The sequence below is a fragment of the Parus major genome, chromosome 3 (assembly GCF_001522545.3).
Source record: "Parus major isolate Abel chromosome 3, Parus_major1.1, whole genome shotgun sequence".
NCBI lineage: Eukaryota > Metazoa > Chordata > Aves > Passeriformes > Paridae > Parus > Parus major.
Window position 1 is genome coordinate 111318073 of NC_031770.1, and position 19323 is coordinate 111337395.

Here is a 19323-nt window from a genome sequence, read left to right on the forward strand (position 1 = left end):
GAAGGGGAAGGGGAAGGGGAAGGGGAAGGGGAAGGGGAAGGGATGCTTTTTTTCTTCCCCAAACCTCTCTGAAACCAAGAGGAGACTGAAGAAGTGCTAAGAACCAGCACAATATCCATCTGTTATCAGTACAGATAACCAAGGGGGCCTTACAGGAGAGCTGGACAAGGACATTTTGCAAAGGCAGGGAGTGACAGGACAAGGGGAAAAAGCTTTGGGCTGAGAGATTTCAATGGGATATCAGGAGGGAATTGTTCCCTGGGAGGGTGGTGAGCCCAGAGAAGCTGTTGCTGCCCCTGGAAATGTCCAAGGCCATGTTGGATGGGGCTTGGAGCAACCTGGGATAGTGGAAGGTGGAACAGGAACTTTAAGGTTCCTTCCACCCCAAACCAGCCTGGGATTTTATGATTATCCACTGTGCTGAATACAATGCCAAGTCAGTAACTCCTGATGCCAATCACAGCTATCCATATCTGAATATCAGGCAGGCAAGATCCAAGCTTTTGAAACAGTGACCACATTTCAACTTGGTAATTTATTACAATTAAATTGCAGTACTGTAATTCAAGTGGAAAGGATGATACCCAACATAAAATAGCCAAGGTCTAATGTTGAGAGGGGCTTTTACAGACAGAGAAATTGTGTTTAATCTGTGCTTGAGAGCAGTGGCAGGTCCCTCTCTCCTGTTCACACTTTTCCAACACCATCTGCTCGAGTTCAGCTCAGTGCAAGTGTTCCTCTCCTTGCAGGAACAGGATAAGGAACAAGATTTAAAAGTCAATACCTACAAAAAGAACAGCAGCTTGAGATGAGGAAATTGCCTTAAATTTCATTTCTCCCAAGTACCTGCAAAAGCAGCAGCACACCCCTTCGCTCAAAGATCTCAGCACTTGTTTTCCTTCTTTATCTCTGTTCATTGATTTTACAAGGAAAATCAGCACCAGAGCTTTTGCCAGGAAGGATGAATTATGTGTGTAGATTTAAGGGGTTTAAAGCAGGCTTGCACTGAAATCTGAGAATCAAACTGTAAGCAAGATTTTTCAGCTTTTTACTACATCCACAAGGAAGAAGACTTTTCCACAGGAAAACTGATCCATGAGCTTTCATTTGGATTGTCTTTAAAACCTTTACATTGCACAGAAATGTTGCTTTTATAGTGTAGTTTTCAGAAAGAACAAAATTAAAAAGAAAAACTGAAATTTCCTACAAGCATCCAGGGAGCTTTTCTTCTTTACTACTTTACTGTGCCAGGAAAAAAAACAACCACTGCTTGCTGTAAAATAAATTTTCAATTAAAACTGCTCTGCAAGACTCAAGGCATGTAATTTCACAGGGAAAGCAGATTTTCCTTGGTGAGGGGGTGGATTTGCTGGGCACAACACACACAGGAGTCAGTGACACTCAGGGTCCAGCCACCACAGAAATGGGGAATAAATCAAAGTAAATCAGAAGCCCTCAGAAAACAGCAAGAATCTTTGGGTCCTACCCTAGCTCTGACTTCACTTAGTGAAAAATACTCTGTTTTTAACTAAAAGGGTATTAATCCAAGTCAATTAGTCCAACTGTACAAAACCTCCATTTGCAGAAGTGACCTTCTTTCCAATTACCTTAATTTTAACTCTGGAAGTAAATTAAGACAAACCTTCAGGCAAATTTCATTCAGAGCAAGAACTAAATTTCATAAACTTCAAACAATTAAACTTGAGAAGCTGAATTCTGATTAATTTGCCTCTGTATCCAAATGCAGATGAGCCACGAACCTCGCAGCACCCTCAGCTTAACTTTCTGCTCCCAGACCAAAGTGTGAGGCTGCTCTTCCTGTCAATAATCATTTTTCCACCTCCCAGATGGTTGAATTTCCAGAGCTGTGGATGTTGAGCTGTGTTAGGCTCACAGATTCTGGGAATGGGAAGCATTACACGATGCTTGAGGCCATTAAACGTGTGTTGAGTGCTGGAGCCCGGAGCCAGCCATCAAATCGACGAGATAAAAACCTCCAACAAAAGATTTCCAGAGGAGGCTTCTGTTAAAACAAAGTAAAAATGTGAGGCTGGGGAGTTTGAAATATTAAGAAATAAGAAATCTGTTTTCCAAGATCGTTCTACTGTGTTGACTCTGCTAAGTGAAAAGGGCTGCTTGAATGGAATCAATCACAGCAGTTCAGGGAAAACACGGCCCAGAGGTGGGAGGGAGTAACTCACCCGCCTTCAGAAATGCCAGTTTGCTCCAAAAAAAAAAGAGAAAAGGCCACTGGGGTAGAGCAGACAGTGAAGAGGTCTGACTCCAGGAATGGATTTCCACACGATTTTTAAAGTGAGGGATGGCTGAACACCAGCTGAAGTTGCTGAGATGCAGCTCGCCAGTCGAATCCAGCCCCAAAAAAGGGTTATGATGAGACAAACTGAACGAGAGGGAGAGAGAGGAAAAATCCCTCAAGTGCTGTAATTAAGGAATATGTAAGGAAACAAATAATGACAAACTTGTTGATCACCTCTGCTCCAGGAACAGAAGAGCCCCAGGGTGAAGAGCAGCTAAAAAAGGAACGTGTACTGATGGTCCCCGGTATTTGGAGAGAGAGGAAATATCTGCCAATGTTACACACAAGGCTGTGCTTCTATGATAGCATCACAATTTCACAGATGTAATTCTGAGCTTTCTTCTAGGTGATGAAGCACTACTGGAACATCAAAAGGTCCCTTAAGAGAGGGAGTAGGAGCCCCATTTTTCAGCAATAAAGCCACAGGATGACACACGCTGGAGAAGCAGTTTGGTTCCCAGTCCAGGGGCACAACTCAGTAACTTCCCTGGATGCTCATCCTGCTCCACTCATCCGTAGCCATGAGGGCTCTTAGGGCACAGAGCTGCTCTATTTGCTTTCTTTTCCTCTTCCAGCTCTCTCCTCACAGCCACTCGTCTTCAGAGAAGCTGTGGCTGTCCCTGGATCCCTGGAAGTGTCCAAGGCCAGGTTGGACAGGGTTTGGAGCAACCTGGGATGGTGGAAGGTGTCCCTGCCCATGGCTGGGGGTGGCACTGGATGGGTTTAAGGTCCCTTCCAACCCAAACCATTCCAGGTTTCTCCATTTCCCCCAGCCAGGGTTGCTGGGTATGAACAACTGAGTTGCCTCAGGAGACACCTGCGCTGCCACAGGCGTCACACAGGAAAGAGAAAACCCAACCCTTCCAAAACAGGGAAGCAAAACTGATTTCCCAATATCAAGCAACATTTCCTGACACTTCTCAAGAAAACATCAAAGTTTTTTAGCCAAAGAGGTAACTAGAAAACTTCCCCAGCTGAGAGCAGCACTGGGAATGCCCCTGCTGGAAACCATTCCTGAAGGACACAGCTCAGATCTCAGCAGCTGCATAAAGAGAAAATGATTATCAAGGGGCTCAGATGGGCTCATCTCGGTTTTTAATCAAAGTTTTTGGTTAAGTCATCACTCACTCCAAGATTTTCCATTTCCCCTCAAGCCCAAAGCACGGGGAGGCAGTGGTGGATCTCATCCCAGCTCCTGCTGTACTCACCCACCACATCCCAGGCCCTGGGAAGGGAAGCACACGCACCGTGGTCAGATTTATTATTTTTAAAAACATCACTGACACACTTGGCAGAATTCAGAACTCTCATCTGGGAAGATGAAACTTGCTACATTTGACGTGGGAGTCAGACATCCCTTCTCCCATAATGGAGTTCACACTGACAAAGGCAGACACAAATCTTTGGGAAGTCACAACTCCCCCCACCCTCAGCAGGAACCAAGGCTATTAATTTCAATTTGGAGCATCAAACCCCTCAAGCCAAAAGCACCAGGCAGAGAATAACCACATTTTGCTGTGTGCCCTGCGATTTACAACCTGGAATTTCAAGAGGGGAAGAGGATTTCTCGTGCTGCATTTCATTTTCCTGCCCCTAAAACCCCTGCCAATAACAACTGAATGTCACTAAGAAGCAGCTCCCTCCCCAAAGGAGCAGCACACGGTGGGACAGAGCCCAGCTCCTTCTCCCACAGCGTTATTCCATGTGAAGGATAAACAGGAGCAAGGGTTTAAGTGCTAAAGCAAACACAGCCAGCTTTAACACACAGGTTGATGAAAGAGGCCGTACACAGCCGCTCTTGAAGTCGTTCCTTTGTAGTTTTCATTCCCACAGATAATTACCAGCTTAGAGGTTCCAAGACTTCAAGTGATAGTTTGTGCTTCCTTCAAGTATATATATATATATTAAAAAAAAAATAACTTTAAATCTCATATGCTTTTAAAGTCAAGATTAATGAATCCTCCCAGAAATAACTGTAACAGCCACAGTTACCTGAGTGATAGACTCGGGGTGGGACTGAGATGTGCTTCTGGTTTTGCAGAAAGGCTGAACCTCAACCTGGCTAGGACCTGGAACTATTTCATTTATAAATTCTTAAGGGTAATATTATTGCCTTGGAGACTTACATTATGTTATATTATTGACTTGGAGATAGGTGCAAGCCTTCCTTTAAAAGTAGATTTGAGAAATCTTGATTTTTAAGAGGATGTCACAAAGCACTGTTAGCAATATAAGTAGCATTTGGGAGAACAAAGCTGGAAGTTTTAACTCCCCAAATGTTGCAAGTGGGAATTTGGGAGAGTCCAGGGAATTTTCTGAGTCCAGGGAATGAAGGAAATTCATCTGGTTTTTCACATCTACCTTGAAATAAGAAATGACAGTGCATGGGCCAGGAGACCTCTCTGGAGTGACTGGTATTTAATAAATTATGGCAGTGTTTTAAAAAGAGATACAAAAAACAAGACAAAAAAAACCCAGCAAAAACAAAACCAAAAGTATTTTAAGAATAGAGACAAAAAAAAAAAAAAGACAATTCTACTTCAAGGACATAGACCAAAAAAAGAGCTACAAGCAAGAACACAGCACAAGACACAAATAAGTTAGTGGAGGAAAGGAACAGGTTTATTCTCTCCCCAAAATCTAGAGAATACACTGTATTTCACACAGCAATTGTATGGGGAGAAGGAGTAGGGGGAAGAGAGTATCAAAATCAAAACAAGTCACAAGGCATCAACAATCCCTTGATGACAGCAGAGTAGTTTTTGTTGGCACAGCTCACGACAGCTGGAGGAATAATTGCGATGCTGAGCGAGGATGCCGAGAATATTTCGCTTCAGAGACTCAGATGAAAGATGTTATCCACAAGCACTTTGCAGATGTTAATTAAACCCACACAGCCCCTTTTTGGCAGATCTAGAAGTATTTATCCGTATTTTGCAGAGAGGGGAATGAATATCTCAGGCACTTTTAACCTAAGGTTAAAGCTGCTCTTTGTACTTAGGAAGTGCCCCACAGATTCACTGCTAAAAACACAAATTTACCTTCCCAGTCCAGAACAGCCAGGATGGAGCTGATCCCTCTCACTTCTCTCCTGCCCCAACAGAAGCCTTGAGTCTGCAGAAAAACCAAACTCTGAATATGGGCACAACAAATGAGGTTTAAAACAACAGGGACCCTTGGGGAGCTGGAAAAGAAAAAACCCAAACCATTTCAGCTGATCTTCCTTTGGTTTTCTCCTTCAAAGGTGACAGTTTTCCCTGGGCTTAAAATCATGGAATGCCCTGAGCTGGAAGGGATTCATAAGGATCATTGAGTTCAACCCCTGGCCCTGCACAGACACCACAACAATCCCACCCTGAGAGTGTTGTCCAACACTCCTGGAGCTCTGGCAGCTTTGGGAATGTCACCATTCCCTGGGGAGCCTCTTCAGTGCCCCAGCACCCTCTGGGAAAGAACCTTTTCCTGATTTCCAACCTAAACCTGACACAGCTCCAGCCATTCCCTGCGTCCTGTCCTCCTCCTCCTCTCCAGGCTGGACAAGCTCAGTGACCTCAACCCCTCCTACCATTCCCAACAACCTTCCTATTCCATAAAACACCATTCTCCAACAGGATAAAACAGTAATCGTGTCAATTTAAGCCAAAACAGTGACTTAAAGCAGGCAGAACCACTGGGAATAAAAAGGAGCAGTGAGATCACTACCAAAAAAGACAAAAGAGGCACAAAGTATTTGAGGCACCTCCACTGGAAGGGCAGGAGTACCACTGTGTCCTGGAAAAAGAGCTTTTCCTCAGAAGAAAACCACTCCATTATTTGCTAAATTGACATGGAACAGTTGGTATTTAAGAGGGGAAGGGTCAGTTTGTTGGATCTATAAAAGAGCAGCTGAGAACATCTCCAAGGTCAGGAATAAAATGCATAAACACACATGTGAACTAAAACACCAAAATACACAGTGGTGGCCGATGCCTGTGATCTTCCCAGGAAAATAAGCATATCTGGAGTTCCTTCCTGTTAAAAAAACCCTCAACCCCCTGAAGGTGCTGATTTGGGATATATTTCAGTTGGAAACACATTTAAAGATGCAATCAGAAAGGAAACCTAGGAGTAAGTGGAACACTTTCAAAGACTGTTGCAGACCCTACCCAGCAGAAAGCTGTGGGACAGGGTCTCTCCTGCAGAGTTCACACCTAAAGGCAGACACTGATCACACACACAGTGTAATGTTTTCATAGACCCCTAGCTTATATTCCATTTATGTTCACAGGGCACAGCACACAATTCACCACCCTGTGCCCATCAGCTCAGGAGACTGTCCAGAGCTGCAGGCTGCATTCAGAGCAAGCAGAGAGCTGAAAAGCTTTTTCTAGGCTAATCTGTACCTCAGCTGGCTTTCTTGGGAGCTTGCTTGATCACAGAAACTTTAGGAGATGGAAAGCCTGGCTTGAGAAACCAGGCTGAGACATGCCACAGCACAAGGGGCCACCACCACTAACTCAGCTTTGTCTCTGCCCCATGCATTTTGTGTCAGTGCCACCATTTCCTCATTGCTAATCCAAGGTACAGGAAGCTCCAAAGACCCAGGGAAAACCTGACACCTCCCCAGGGAAGCAATTCCAGCATTACCTGTGCTGCTGCAGTGTGGCACAGCCAGAGGACAGACTCGGGGCAGAGGCAGCAGATGTTGGTTGATGAATTCAGTTCCCCCTCTGTGACCCTCTCCAGGCTCACTCCACCCAGCCCCACCAGCCACATCCAGCTCCTGCTCTTCCCATGCAGAGACAGCAGGAAAAGGCTCTTCCCTGGAGGGTGTCAGGCACTGGAACAGCTCCCCAGGGAATGGTGACATTCCCAAGGCTGCCAGAGCTCCAGGAGTGTTTGGACAACACTCTCAGGGATGCCCAGGGTGGGATTGTTGTGGTGTCTGTGCAGGGCCAGGGGTTGAACTCCGTGATCCTTATGAATCCCTTCCAGCTCAGGATATTCTGTTTCTGTGATTCTTTGCCATCCAGCTCAGAGTTGCTTCTCTCCAATGTGCTCACTCAGGACCATGGTACTACAGGCATTAAAATAATGTTTTAGTGTCGTTTATAATGACCAAGTCAAAGTATTTTGGCTCATAATTCCATCTGTGCCCTTGGCTTCTGGTTATATTAAAGCTGCACACAGTGAGGCAGAAATTGAGACATTATTAAAGGTGCTCTGCATCTGCAGCAATTCCCACAGAAATGTATTTGCAGTCCACTTCATCTTGATGACAAGGCTGGAATTAGGGCAATTCCAGCTGGGAACTATTCCTGTGTTCTCCTACACGCTGCAATACAAGGCAGCTGCACTGACCTTTCCTGGCTGCTGCTCTGGGGTTTTTCCCACAAATATTTGAAGGGTTTGGTCTGGTTCTGGATCTGCTGCCACTCTGCCATGTGAGAAGCCCTGCTCCAAACTCCAAGGAGAGGTGTGAAGTTCACCACTCGAGGCTGCAGGAGGAGCAGGAGTCTCCAGGCAAGGGGCAGGGGCCAGGCTTTGTTATTCCCCACTTTCTCATGAGACCCAGCACATTTTTGGTCTTCCCACACAAATCCACATTCGAATGGCGGCCAGCTCGTTATCACTTCCCTTTTTGCTTTTTTGGTTGCTCATTTTAAACTTTGCCCAAGGTTCAGCAAAGGCTGCTCCCTCAAAATACAGCATTAAACCCACTATCACATTAACACCTGGAAATCGCATTTAAATCCTTCTAGAAAGTGAATATTTTACAAAAGAAAGCCCCAACTGAGCAGAAAGCAGAGAATTTTTGCACCACATCCCTTTGCACATGAAGCACTTTGCAAAGGCCACCTTGCAGCTGTTGTCATGACCTTCTAGAGATCAATGTCCCCACCTGTGCTCACCCTCTCCTGGGGGAGCAAACAGCACACACAAAACAAGAATCACTCCGTAGCCTGGAATTTGACACGGGGTATAAACAAGCTCAAAACCTCCTACATCAAGTACAACCTGCTGCAGTCACCAACTCAAAGCCCCCTGTGAAATGGCTCAGAAAGAGCCCAGCAGCTGTTGAACTAATTCCCCTTTTTTTTCTTTCCCACCCAAACTAGTGTTTGGAATCTGCACATCTCTGACTAAAAACCACTTTGTAACTCTCAGTCACTGCTTGGGGCCTTCACATAATTTTCCTTTGGGGGATCAACACTGCCATTAGAGGATGGGCTTTTTCACCACCACGGCATCATCTGTATTTCTTATTTACAGACTCAGACATCATCTGTGATTAATATTTTCAGGAACCCCTCTGCTGGCCCTTCACCTCTGTTATCACCCTGCAGCTGCTCAGGGATGCCTGACAGGGCCCCTTTTTGCAGCTCCCGTGTCCAGCAAATGTTCCAGACAAACAGGAGACTATTCCAGATTATCCCTCACCATATTTAATGACTCTGGAAAGATCCCCAGGGAAGGAGTGTTTACTGCCAAGGAGCTCCATTAAGTATCCAACAACATCCAGCAAAAAAAAAACAGCAAAACATTGGGGTTTTAATTATTTCTCAAGCTGCTTGTAGCACACAGAACATGTGCCATACGAATGGCCTGCCCACAATTCTCTGCATTCTTTTGGGGACTGTCAGCAAAGACAGCTCCTTCCAGGAGGAGTAACTTTACTCAGGATAACCAAGCAGTAGGAAAACGCTGCCTTTTGCCTCACAATGCCAACAGGGAGAGAGCAGCATGTCCAGGAACACCTTTCAGATGGTGATGTGCTCCTGGCGTGAGAGGCTTTGTTTGGGATGTGGGTTTGCACTGTTGCTCAGCTGATCTCATGGTCTGGTGATGCTGAAAAGAGAGATCTCCTCCCCAGCTTCCAAGCCTGAATCAGGGAGTTGGGCTGGAAGGAAACTGTGTGGACTGAGAGGGAAGGAACTGGATCTGCATCATTGCAAAAAGATCAGTGGGAGCACAAGGCTGGGAGCAAAACCTTTCCTTGCAGCACCAGCTCTGCCATGAGATCAGTTCAGCTACAACACACAGCCACACTCTAAATTTAGAGAGCTTTCTAACTCTAAAGCTGTATCCCACGTCCATTATTCCTCTCCAACACAAGAATGAGCCATGCTATTATAAATGCTTTTATACCAGCGTTGTGCTCTCCACCCTACAGGAGCACACATCAATTGTGGATAAAGTGGTTCAGCTTTGGAATGTAGACAAAAACTGAGACAACGCTAATGGTGGTGAAAGACAGGTTGCCTGGGGAGGGAAATGATCAGAGATTTAAGAGGAAAGGGGGGGAATAAAAAACCCTGCAGATAATTTACCTGTGCTTGGGTCACTGCTCATTAGTGCTCTGAAGAGAATCACTTCACAAGTTATAAATTAGGCTGCTCTTGGCTTACTCCCTTATTATCCAGCTCAGGCAGCAGCCAGGAGCCTTTCACACGCACCGGATAATGGGAACACTTACTCTGAATAAAATGAACACAGGCAAAGAAAGAAAACAGGGGCCTTCATTTGGGCAGGAAAAACCATCAGGAGACCCAGCAGTGGCATTGGGTTTCACCAGTCACTTCTCTGTCACTCTGCATTTCCCCCTTCTCCAGAGAAGGGAAAACGGCTCCGAAAACAAATTCGGGTTGTGCAGAAGATGTGGTTGTTTTCTCCTGTTGATATTTTTATCTACCCCCTGCTGATTTGGAATTTCCTACAGGCTTTTTAAAAGCTTTCCCATTCAGGCTGAGCTCCACTCCAAGAAGTTTCTGGAGACACTGTTCAGGGAAGACATCTACAAACTTTTAATTTTGGTTATTAGGCAAAGCTCACCGTTCAACAGCGAGCAGTCAATTTCTGTCTCTTTTTTTTTATCCTTTTGTAATTGTGGCTTGAATAAATTGCAGCTGTAACACTTCTTCAAGCATTCATGATTTTTTCAGTGTATAGAAATAATACAGCAGACAATAATGTACCAGTGATACCTATCAGAGCTGGCAAGGGCAAGATCATTCTTTTCCCACACACCTTCTAATCTCCTGCTTCTATCTCTGATAAAATAAACTCATTATTAAAAAGTGCTTTAAGTCTAAAGGTTAAAGGTTGACCAAATCCACAACTTTGGAACAACAAAAGCCAACTTTGACCAGAAAGGCTGAGACAGCCAATTCAGCCCAAAAACTTTGGCAATTTTCCCTCCTTAAAGGATGAGCTGTGCAGCTGCAGCCCCCACAAGCAGCAGCTCTGACACTTGGCCTTGCTCTTAGGATTCCATCTCAGAGGCAGAAGCACATGGAAACAAAGACACGCTTGGCCAGTGAACCCAAGAGGATCTGTATAAATTAGCTCCCTGGAGACCTGACAAAGGCTCCCTGCCCTCCTCAAAGGCATCAGCTCTTCAGTGCCTCACGGTGAGCACTCCAGATGGAATTAAAAGGACTCTAAATCTGTCCATAGGGAGAGGCAGCAGCTGGATCAGCAGGATGAAGCAGAGAGTTCAGGCAGCCCCACACAGGAGACGGGAGGGGAAAGGGAAGAAGTAAAATCCTCCTTTCCTTAGGGGCAGTTTCGGTGCACTGCAATCCTCTTCCACCCCTCCCAGGTTAACTCTCTCCTCTAAAAATGCTTTCAGTGGCCACTTCCAGCCTTTCTGCTGCCTGTGGGAGGCACAGATCCTGGCCTGATTTTAGCTCCTGAGTCACTTGGGAGCTGGGAACAGAAGGAATAAAGTATCCTTCAGTCATCATGGGCTTCCGTGGGCTAAGGGACCATGCAATGATCTCATTACAGATCCAGCCCCACTCAGCACCGGCTTCCAAAATCATCCCCCTCTCTTTGCAATGGTGTAAACACTAATAGGCAAAACAATAATCTGACTCTTCATAAATTAATAGCAGAGATTCAGGTCCCACTTTTCTGGGGAATGCTGACAGCCCCAGGGCTGCCAGAGCTCCGGGAGCATTTGGACAGGCACAGGGTGGGATTGCTGGGGTGTCTGTGCAGGGCCAGGAGCTGGGCTGGATGATCACAGTGAGTTCCTTCCAACTCAGGATATTCTTCAATTCCAGGCAGATGATTTTGCAGCACTACCTAGTGCAGGTCCAGGCTGAAGCCTGCCTCAGAGGAAGAAGTGAAACCTGTTCTGCCCAGGAGCCTCGCTGGCGAGGTGAAGCTGCTCCCCCTTGCTCACTACTCTGGACAAAGTAGAATTGCTCTTCTAAAATTTTAAGCATCATCTTCACAGCAAGATGCCCATGACTTCCACATCAGCCTTTCTGCTGCCTGTGGGAGGCACAGATCTTGGCTTGCTTTTAGCTCCTGAGTCACTTGGGAGCTGGGAACAGAAGGAATAAAGTGTCCTTCAGTCATCAGCATCACCAGCTAAAAGCACCCAGAGAGCAGCAGGTCTGAGAGGCACCGAGTGCAGGAAGCACGTGACAAAAACATCTCCAGCAGTGAAAAATTTAATAACCTTGTTGTTAATTCTGAACAAATAACAACACTGATTCCCACTCCTCCTTTGATTTGCAACAGGAGGAGGAGGAAGAAATAAAGTTGTTCAAACAGGAACAGCTGTTACATCAATGCTGGTATAATGGAGTCTCCGGCATCCTGTTCTCAGGAGAGCCATCGCTGTTTGAGGAAGAGTTCTGCCTTTTCAAGAGGACTTCAGAACCTCAAACACCAACCTGCAGCTAGATTTTCTCCCTAATCAGGAGTCAATTATCCTGCTGAGTGATGACAGAACAATTCACCAAGTAAATTCTTCTCGTATCAGGGCCCTCTGTGATGGAGTTGCACTGAGAACTTCATTACTCACACAAAAACAAGGAGAATTTCACTTGTGCTTCCCACATTTATTCCTCTGTACTGCCAGGTGAACCTTCACCTGACAATGTGAGCTAATGCACTTTTATCCATAGCAGAAGTTCCCACGTTTTTATTGAGTCTGAGGAGATCTAGAACACATTTACACTCAGCTGTCTCTAGAGTTCACTTACAGAATCAAACTTGTGCTACTGCCATTGTTTCTCACTTCCCAATCATTGCTACAGTAATGCAAACCTCCTGGAGAGTCCTTTTAGTAATTTTTAACCACTTTGAAACAATTTTATTATACTAAATAATTACTGCAACATTTTCATATCATGAAGAAGTTCTCATCTGTTCTCAGGCTCTGTTCCTTGCAGGGTTCTAGTCCCAGCACTGTTCCCCTCCCAGGTGTCTGAGGTCAGATAAACTGAAATTAGCTCCAGAGAGGGCTCTCAGTATCTGCTGTTGCATAAATAATTCATAGAATGGGTTGGGTTGGAAAGGACCTCAAAGCTCATCCCATTCCATGGGGTGGCTGAGATTTGTTATTTAACAATAATGAGAAAGCCAGCAAGACCAAGAGAAGAATCAGGGAATCTTTAAAGTTGGAAAATCACAAAAACATCCAACCATCAACCCACCACCACCACGTTCACCACTGCACCAGGTCCTCAAGTGCCACATCCACACATTTTTTGAACACTTCTAGGGATGGTGATTTCACTGGGCAGACCATTCCAACACTTGACAACCCTTTCCATGAAGAAATTTTTAAAACTTAACCTCCCCTGGCACAACTTGAGGCTGTTTCCTTTTATCCTGTCACTTACCTGGGAGAAAGCCTGACCTGCACCTCCCTACAACCTCCTGTCAGGGAATTCTGTGGAGCAAGAAGAGGCCTGGAGAATTGCAACCCTGCACTAACACACCATGGAGGATCTCCCAGCAACCTGATGGCTTTCACCTCGCTTGAGCTCTTTCCCTCTAACCCTCTGTGTGATCCAAGAAGAACTGTGAGCAGGAAAGAAATAAACACACAAACAGTGACTTATTCTCCCCAAGTCTGGAGCAGCTCCTGGCGGGAAGGGAGGAGAACAGAACCCAGGCTGACATTCCAGGCCCAGCAAGCAGGAGCACTCCAGCACATAGTGCTGGCTTTGTGATGTGCCACAAAGGCAGCCTGTTCCAGCTCCCCCGTTACACATTGTCCCACACAGCCTCTGGTCCCAGCTTCAATGGCTGCATTAAATGGAAAAGTCCCCTGGGTGATGACATGAGCTGGATTCTCCCACTTCCATTTCCCCAGCATGGCTGGATCACCGCAGGGATCCCGGGGAGGTCTCCAAACATTCCCTCACTCCAAGCTAATCCAGGAGGTTTCCCCTGTGTGGAGTCTCTCATCACAAGAGATTGACTTGGGCAGAGCAAAATTCAACCACACAACTCAGCATTTTACAGGCCCTTTCCACACTGGCTGTATTATTCAGGCAATGTACTAAAAAAAGGTAAAATATAAATAAATAGACGCAGTGTTCCAGTGCAGTCCAGGAAGAGCTGACCCCTCATTCAGGGAGATCAATGTCTGCTGCATTTACACCCTCTAAGGACAAAAATAATGCTGGAACCACCAGGAGAAACAGCCAATTAAGCTGTTTTTCTCCCAAGCAGATTAAAAATTACGCTGAATTTACTACCTTACTAAACTACAGCTGAAATTATTATAGTAGGCTGGCTGTGGGCTGCCAGGCTGCCTGTGTGCAACTCCACATACACAAGAGGAAAAGAAGAATGAGAAAGGATCATAAACATAAATTTATGTATTTTATATGTATATATGAAGGGAAGGAATATTAAAAAAGCTCCATCCTTCACCAACAAGCAGAGGCTGGGACACCCTGAGGAGTGACAGAAAATCAACCTATAGCTCCTGGATGTATTTCTCTCCCTCTCTCCTCCTCGTGATGTCCCCTCCCCAGCTGGGTTCAGGACTGGTTGAGGCACAGGTGACACACCTTGACAGGCCAGGTGATGTTTTGGGGAGTTTTTGGTGTTTTATTGACAAGTCAGTGCGATGAAGTGATTGTGCTGCGCAGATTGGCTGCTTTGGGAGAGAACTGCTACAAGGACTTTGTTCTTTGGCTTCCCTTGAAGAACAGAAAGCACCAGTGGAGCACAGACAGACCCTGGGAGCTCTTTGGGGTTAAAGGCAGGAAGGAAGCACTGGGGAAGGCAGCAGAGAGGAAAGAAGAAAAGCACAGTGGTGGAAATAGCAGTGGAGGCGTGGAAGATAAACCTCAACACTGGGGAAAACTGCTCTGGATGGTCCACAGAGCTGTGATTCAGCACTGAGGAAATTATCCAAGAGTTCTTAGCTGAACAGAGGCCCAAATTTCCCAGGCTGCCCACAGGGCAGGGCTTTAATCACCCCTGGGGGAGCCCTGACTCACCTTAGGGCAGCACAAAAGCCACAGATGTGAGTCAGGGCAGATAGACAAAACCACAGACTTGTCAGCCCCAGGCACGTCAGTCTGCAGCCCTGGGACTGCAGCCTTGCTGTTAACACTTTAATCACATCATATTCCAGTCCTACTTTTTGGAAGCCACTAATAAAATAAATATCATTTATGCAAAGCAGAGGAGATGGAGAGCAAGGCCCTGCCCTTGCAGAACCAGAACCTGTTTGATGACTCTGATTTATATTTATCTAAGACTAATTCTGTGTTTTGATATCATTTCTTAACCAACACAGAGGGAGAGAGTAGTTTAACACCCAGAGTATTTCTTGTCCTCATTCAGAAGATGCAGTAGACACCAGCAACCATTTTAGTTTCACAAAACTGCTGCAGGATACAAAGATACATCCCATATCCTGGCTGACAGCTTTAGCACAAAGCCACACAGCTCTGCCAGGGCTCCTTGTTAACAATGTATTGTTCTAGTGACTCAGTGAATTGGAATGCTATCAGGTTTATTCATAGCTTTTCTGATAGGGTTTTTAGATTAACAAAAAAAAAAATAATCTGCTTTTTAGAAAAAAAAATAAAAATAAATAAAAGGCTACAGCTTATTAATACATGGAACATCAGAATTCCTGGTTTCTTTTCTATGGTTAAACATACAGAGAAGTGCAGCTCAGAAACCCAAAGGTTACTTCAATCTTCTAGTAAAAATACTCGAGAAAAAATGACCAAAAATTGGAAACGGTGGATATAGTGAAAATGGTCAAAAATGTGAAGCACCTCTCTAAGGACCACTGAATCAATCAGGACATTTTAGGGGACACAAGAGGGATTTACAGCATTTTATGCCAATGATAATTCCCCAAACATGAGCTTATTACAGTACACGAGCTGGCAGTAGGTGCAGTTACCAAAAGGAAGTGGTTCACCACACAAAGTTAAACTTTGAAATGCCAGGACAGAGGCTGAAGGCACACAGGGGTTCAAGCAAGAGCTGAATAAACTGCTGGGAGATGAAGGACCTTCCTACTGGCCATGGCCTGCCACAGCTCAGGTTTGCCACATTCTGAGTTTTTAAGAAGCAGACAAAAGTCTCCATCATCTTCTGAGGGGAAGAGCAGCAAGAAGCAGGAATTGCACCCCCTCACTTCCCAGTGCTCCTCAGGAGGACTGCAGGAGGTACAGGCAGCACAAACCCTCCCTGCCATACCCAAGTGAGCAAAGACCACACGAGCCCATGTGAGGCACAGGAAGCATGGGACCCACGCTCATGTTCACGTGGATGGTGCCACATCCTCACAGCAGCCATCATCTTACAAAACTCCTGCACAACTTGGCTTTGCTGCCAAGCCAGGAAGCCTCAGGAGGTGTTTGAAGATGAGTCTCCTGAAAGTATTTTTAAACTCCAAGCCCAGCCCAGTTATTTAGATATTTAGTGCCATGGAGAGAGTCTTGCATAAGAATGACTTGTTAAGGAGTCTCTTGAAACAGGTTATTTTCCCATTCTGCTCCATGGCAATCACAGACTGTTTCCAGCATCTCCTCTATTCCAGCTCCCTGCCAAGAACAGCCCTTCCCTCAGCTGTCTCCTACTGACCTAAATTCATACTCCTTGCTTTAATCACAGCCTTCCACCCTAAAAAGGACTCCAAACCTGAAATCGTTGTCTCCTCCATTCATTCCTCTAGCCACCAGGCCCACAAACCCAGAAGTGCTTTCTGAAGGTCAGTGCTGAACCTGCTGCACACCACAGCAGAGTAATAAATGTTGCACAAGCCAAATGATGTCCTGGGGGAAGCCTGTGCAGCCCATGGCCTCGTGCAGACCGCACAGCTGTCAGCCTGAGACTTCCTTCTCCTTAAGATATGCAAAGAGAAGGAGAATTCAATGGTATTGACTGATTCCAGCTCCTCAAGTCAGCAGATCTGGCTCAGAGCACACGCTGGGATTAGAGCTGTCGATGAGGACCTTGGCGCGGTGGCACCCTCGGTCAATACCGGCATCGTTTGTCCTTCACGTCACCCCGCTGCTACTCCCAAGTTTTGTTATTCACTGCTGAATTTTTCACAGGAGCTGTGTTCCAGCTAAGGGGAGTCCCTGCTGTGTCTGGCAGGGCACAAAGATATCCTGGATCCAGAAGTACAACAAGAAATGAGATGAGGGGAGATACAGAGAAATGAGGAAAGTCACAAATAAGTTTGCCTCTCTTTCCTTTCTTTCCCAGAAGCACAGGAATTTTCTGCCCTGCTCCCTGGATATATCCACACCAATGTGATGACACAACCCAGTCTCTAAATGCATGACTTCATCCTTGACTTTTGTCAACGAACACTTTCAGTTTCAAGTTTCATCATCCCACATTATCCTGAGGGAATCACCTGCTAGGGCTGTCACAATAAACTCAACTGCTGCAGCTCCCACACTCACCTGAATTTTACAGCCCATACTAGAGCATCCTCCTGCTTTTCAGACACCTGTTTCAGGCAATTCCCTGTTTCAATCTGGCCACACCACCGCACCACATGGGCCAAGACATTCCAATTAATCAGTATTTACTAGCTCCAGTATTTCCTCCCTCACAGTAGCAAGTTCTAAGATGTTTGCAGACACCTCATAAAGCACAGGCTCGTTATTACAGCCCATTAACACGCATGCAAGAAATTTTAATGTGTAAAAATTCCCCATGAAATAAAGATTTTCCCCTCCACTTTCAGGGCAAACCTGCCATCCCTTACCATGAACTGGACAACGCTCTCCAGTGGTTTTTTCCCTGCTCTTTTCCGCCCACCAGTCAAGCCAAGCCTCATTTGGCTGATTTCATAGCAATCCTTTATGAGCAACCCCAGCATGTGCCATGGCAGATCCCTCCTCACTCAGTTCCAGCACCTCCAACAAGGCTGGAATAGCTCTGGAGAGCATTTCCACTCCTGACCCTGCAGCACAGGAAGCCTCAGGTGACACCTTCAGAACTTCAGTGTTGATTCCCCACAGTCTGAGATGGAACTGCAGCAGTTCTCTGCTCTGCCACTACTGGAAGTGAGATGAGGACACAATTTACCACTCCAGATAAAAGGAGCTGGAGCACACTTCTCCCACAACAAGAGCTAAGCCAAGGAAGCTTGTACTTTTAGGAAAACACTGTCCAAGCATGCAGACTTAATGCTGTGCCCCAGTGGAGGCAATTTGAGGCTCACATCAGGCACTACAGGAAGTTTTATTCCTGAAATATGAAGGTACTCACTGTACACGGTGATCAGCTGGCAAACTGGAATCTGTCCCTCTTCTGCAACCAGCTCTCTACTCATCTGTCTGGAGCCTGTTAGAGAGGAAAAAGAGCTGTAAATATAGATAAAGTGACCAAAAATTAAAAAAAAAAAAATTAAATCAACAAATAGGCCAGGTAATCAATGCAAAACAGACATGCTCACCTCCCCAGCTCTGAGGTCAAGAACTCAAAGCACCTGCAAAGCTCTCAGCAAGGTCTCTCAAGCAAACGCTGTGATGTTTGAAAACAACAACAGCACCCGCTGCCTCTGGAGGCTGTTGAGGTCAGACCTGATCCAGCCCAGGAGAAAAGCAAGGTATTTATACATGAGAGCAGCAGCAACAGCTTCCCAAAGCTAGTTACTCCAGAGAGAGTGAATCACAGCTCCTTGTGACACGTCCTGGTCCCCAAAGCACCATTACACACGCAGGGGAACAAATGTTTATGCAGACACGGTGCTGAAGGGTTACATGGGCTCTGATCTGGAGTGCACCAAAGAAGTTCCCTTTAATACATTTGTTGTTTCAACACACTTTATCCCCTTAATGAGGCGCCACTGAAGTTCTGCTTAAACCCATTTTGATTAAGGAAAAGATTATCCATAGAATTGCCAGCCGTACATGTTAGTATACATCACACACAGACCAACTGTGCTTCGGGGAGACATTAAATCCCCGTTCAATTAACAGAGACACCTCTTAAAATGAGCATTAAATAATTCCCCACAATGTACCAAGACAACTGGCTACTCCAGTAAATTGGAATAGAAATAACTTCCCATCTCTCCACCAACAAAATCCCAATCAAAGCTTGCCCTTAAAACAAGAGGTCAGTACGGAGGGATAGGGGGCAGGAACGTTACTACCTCAGTGTTATTGTGTGCTTATATTAAAAGCTCTTCATCAAAAAATTAAATGAAATGGATGCCTTTCATGTTTATCAATAACAGAGCTAATGGTTTTTATGTAAATGCCATTGCTTTCAGCCAGATCTGCAAGAGACTGGAGCCACATAGCCCCATCTCCCCTTGCAAGAGACTCCCTTCAGGCACCCAATCTAAATGCAAATTACAATCAAACACAAAACCAAGAGTTTTCTGGATGATACTGAACACATAAAACTAGGGACAAAGCAGAGATACTTAAGAACCACCCTCCTTCTTCTGGAAAGACCTCCTGATCTCACACTGCTTTTCTATCCTGAACGTACATAAAATTTAAAGTATAATTTGGTTCTCATTAGTAGTCATATTATTTACCAGCTTCTCCCCTTCCATTGCCTTCAGTGTTACCAAAAAAAAAATAATAAAAGAAGGAGGGGAATGTTCTTCTGAAGAGAGAATCACCTCTTGGAGATGCTTCCCCCACAACAGGAGCATTCCATCAGCAGGGACGTAAAATCAGAGCGATAATAAAGCCCCAGTTGGATTTGCCAAGAACAAACTGCACTTCCACATTTTCAGGAGGAAATTTCTTCTTGGAATGGAGCTG

At 45.5% G+C, this 19323-nt stretch overlaps 1 protein-coding gene across 6 annotated transcripts in view; it reads right to left on the reverse strand.

The window, feature by feature from the left end:
• The window catches only part of EXTL3 (exostosin like glycosyltransferase 3), a 132591-nt gene that overhangs the window by 73390 nt on the left and 39878 nt on the right, over window positions 1-19323 (reverse strand). For all 6 annotated transcript variants that reach the window (XM_015622153.3, XM_015622151.3, XM_015622154.3 and 3 more), the window contains one exon: window positions 17810-17884. The gene's annotated coding sequence lies outside the window, so the exon portion shown is untranslated. The remainder of the gene's footprint in view (window positions 1-17809; window positions 17885-19323) is intronic.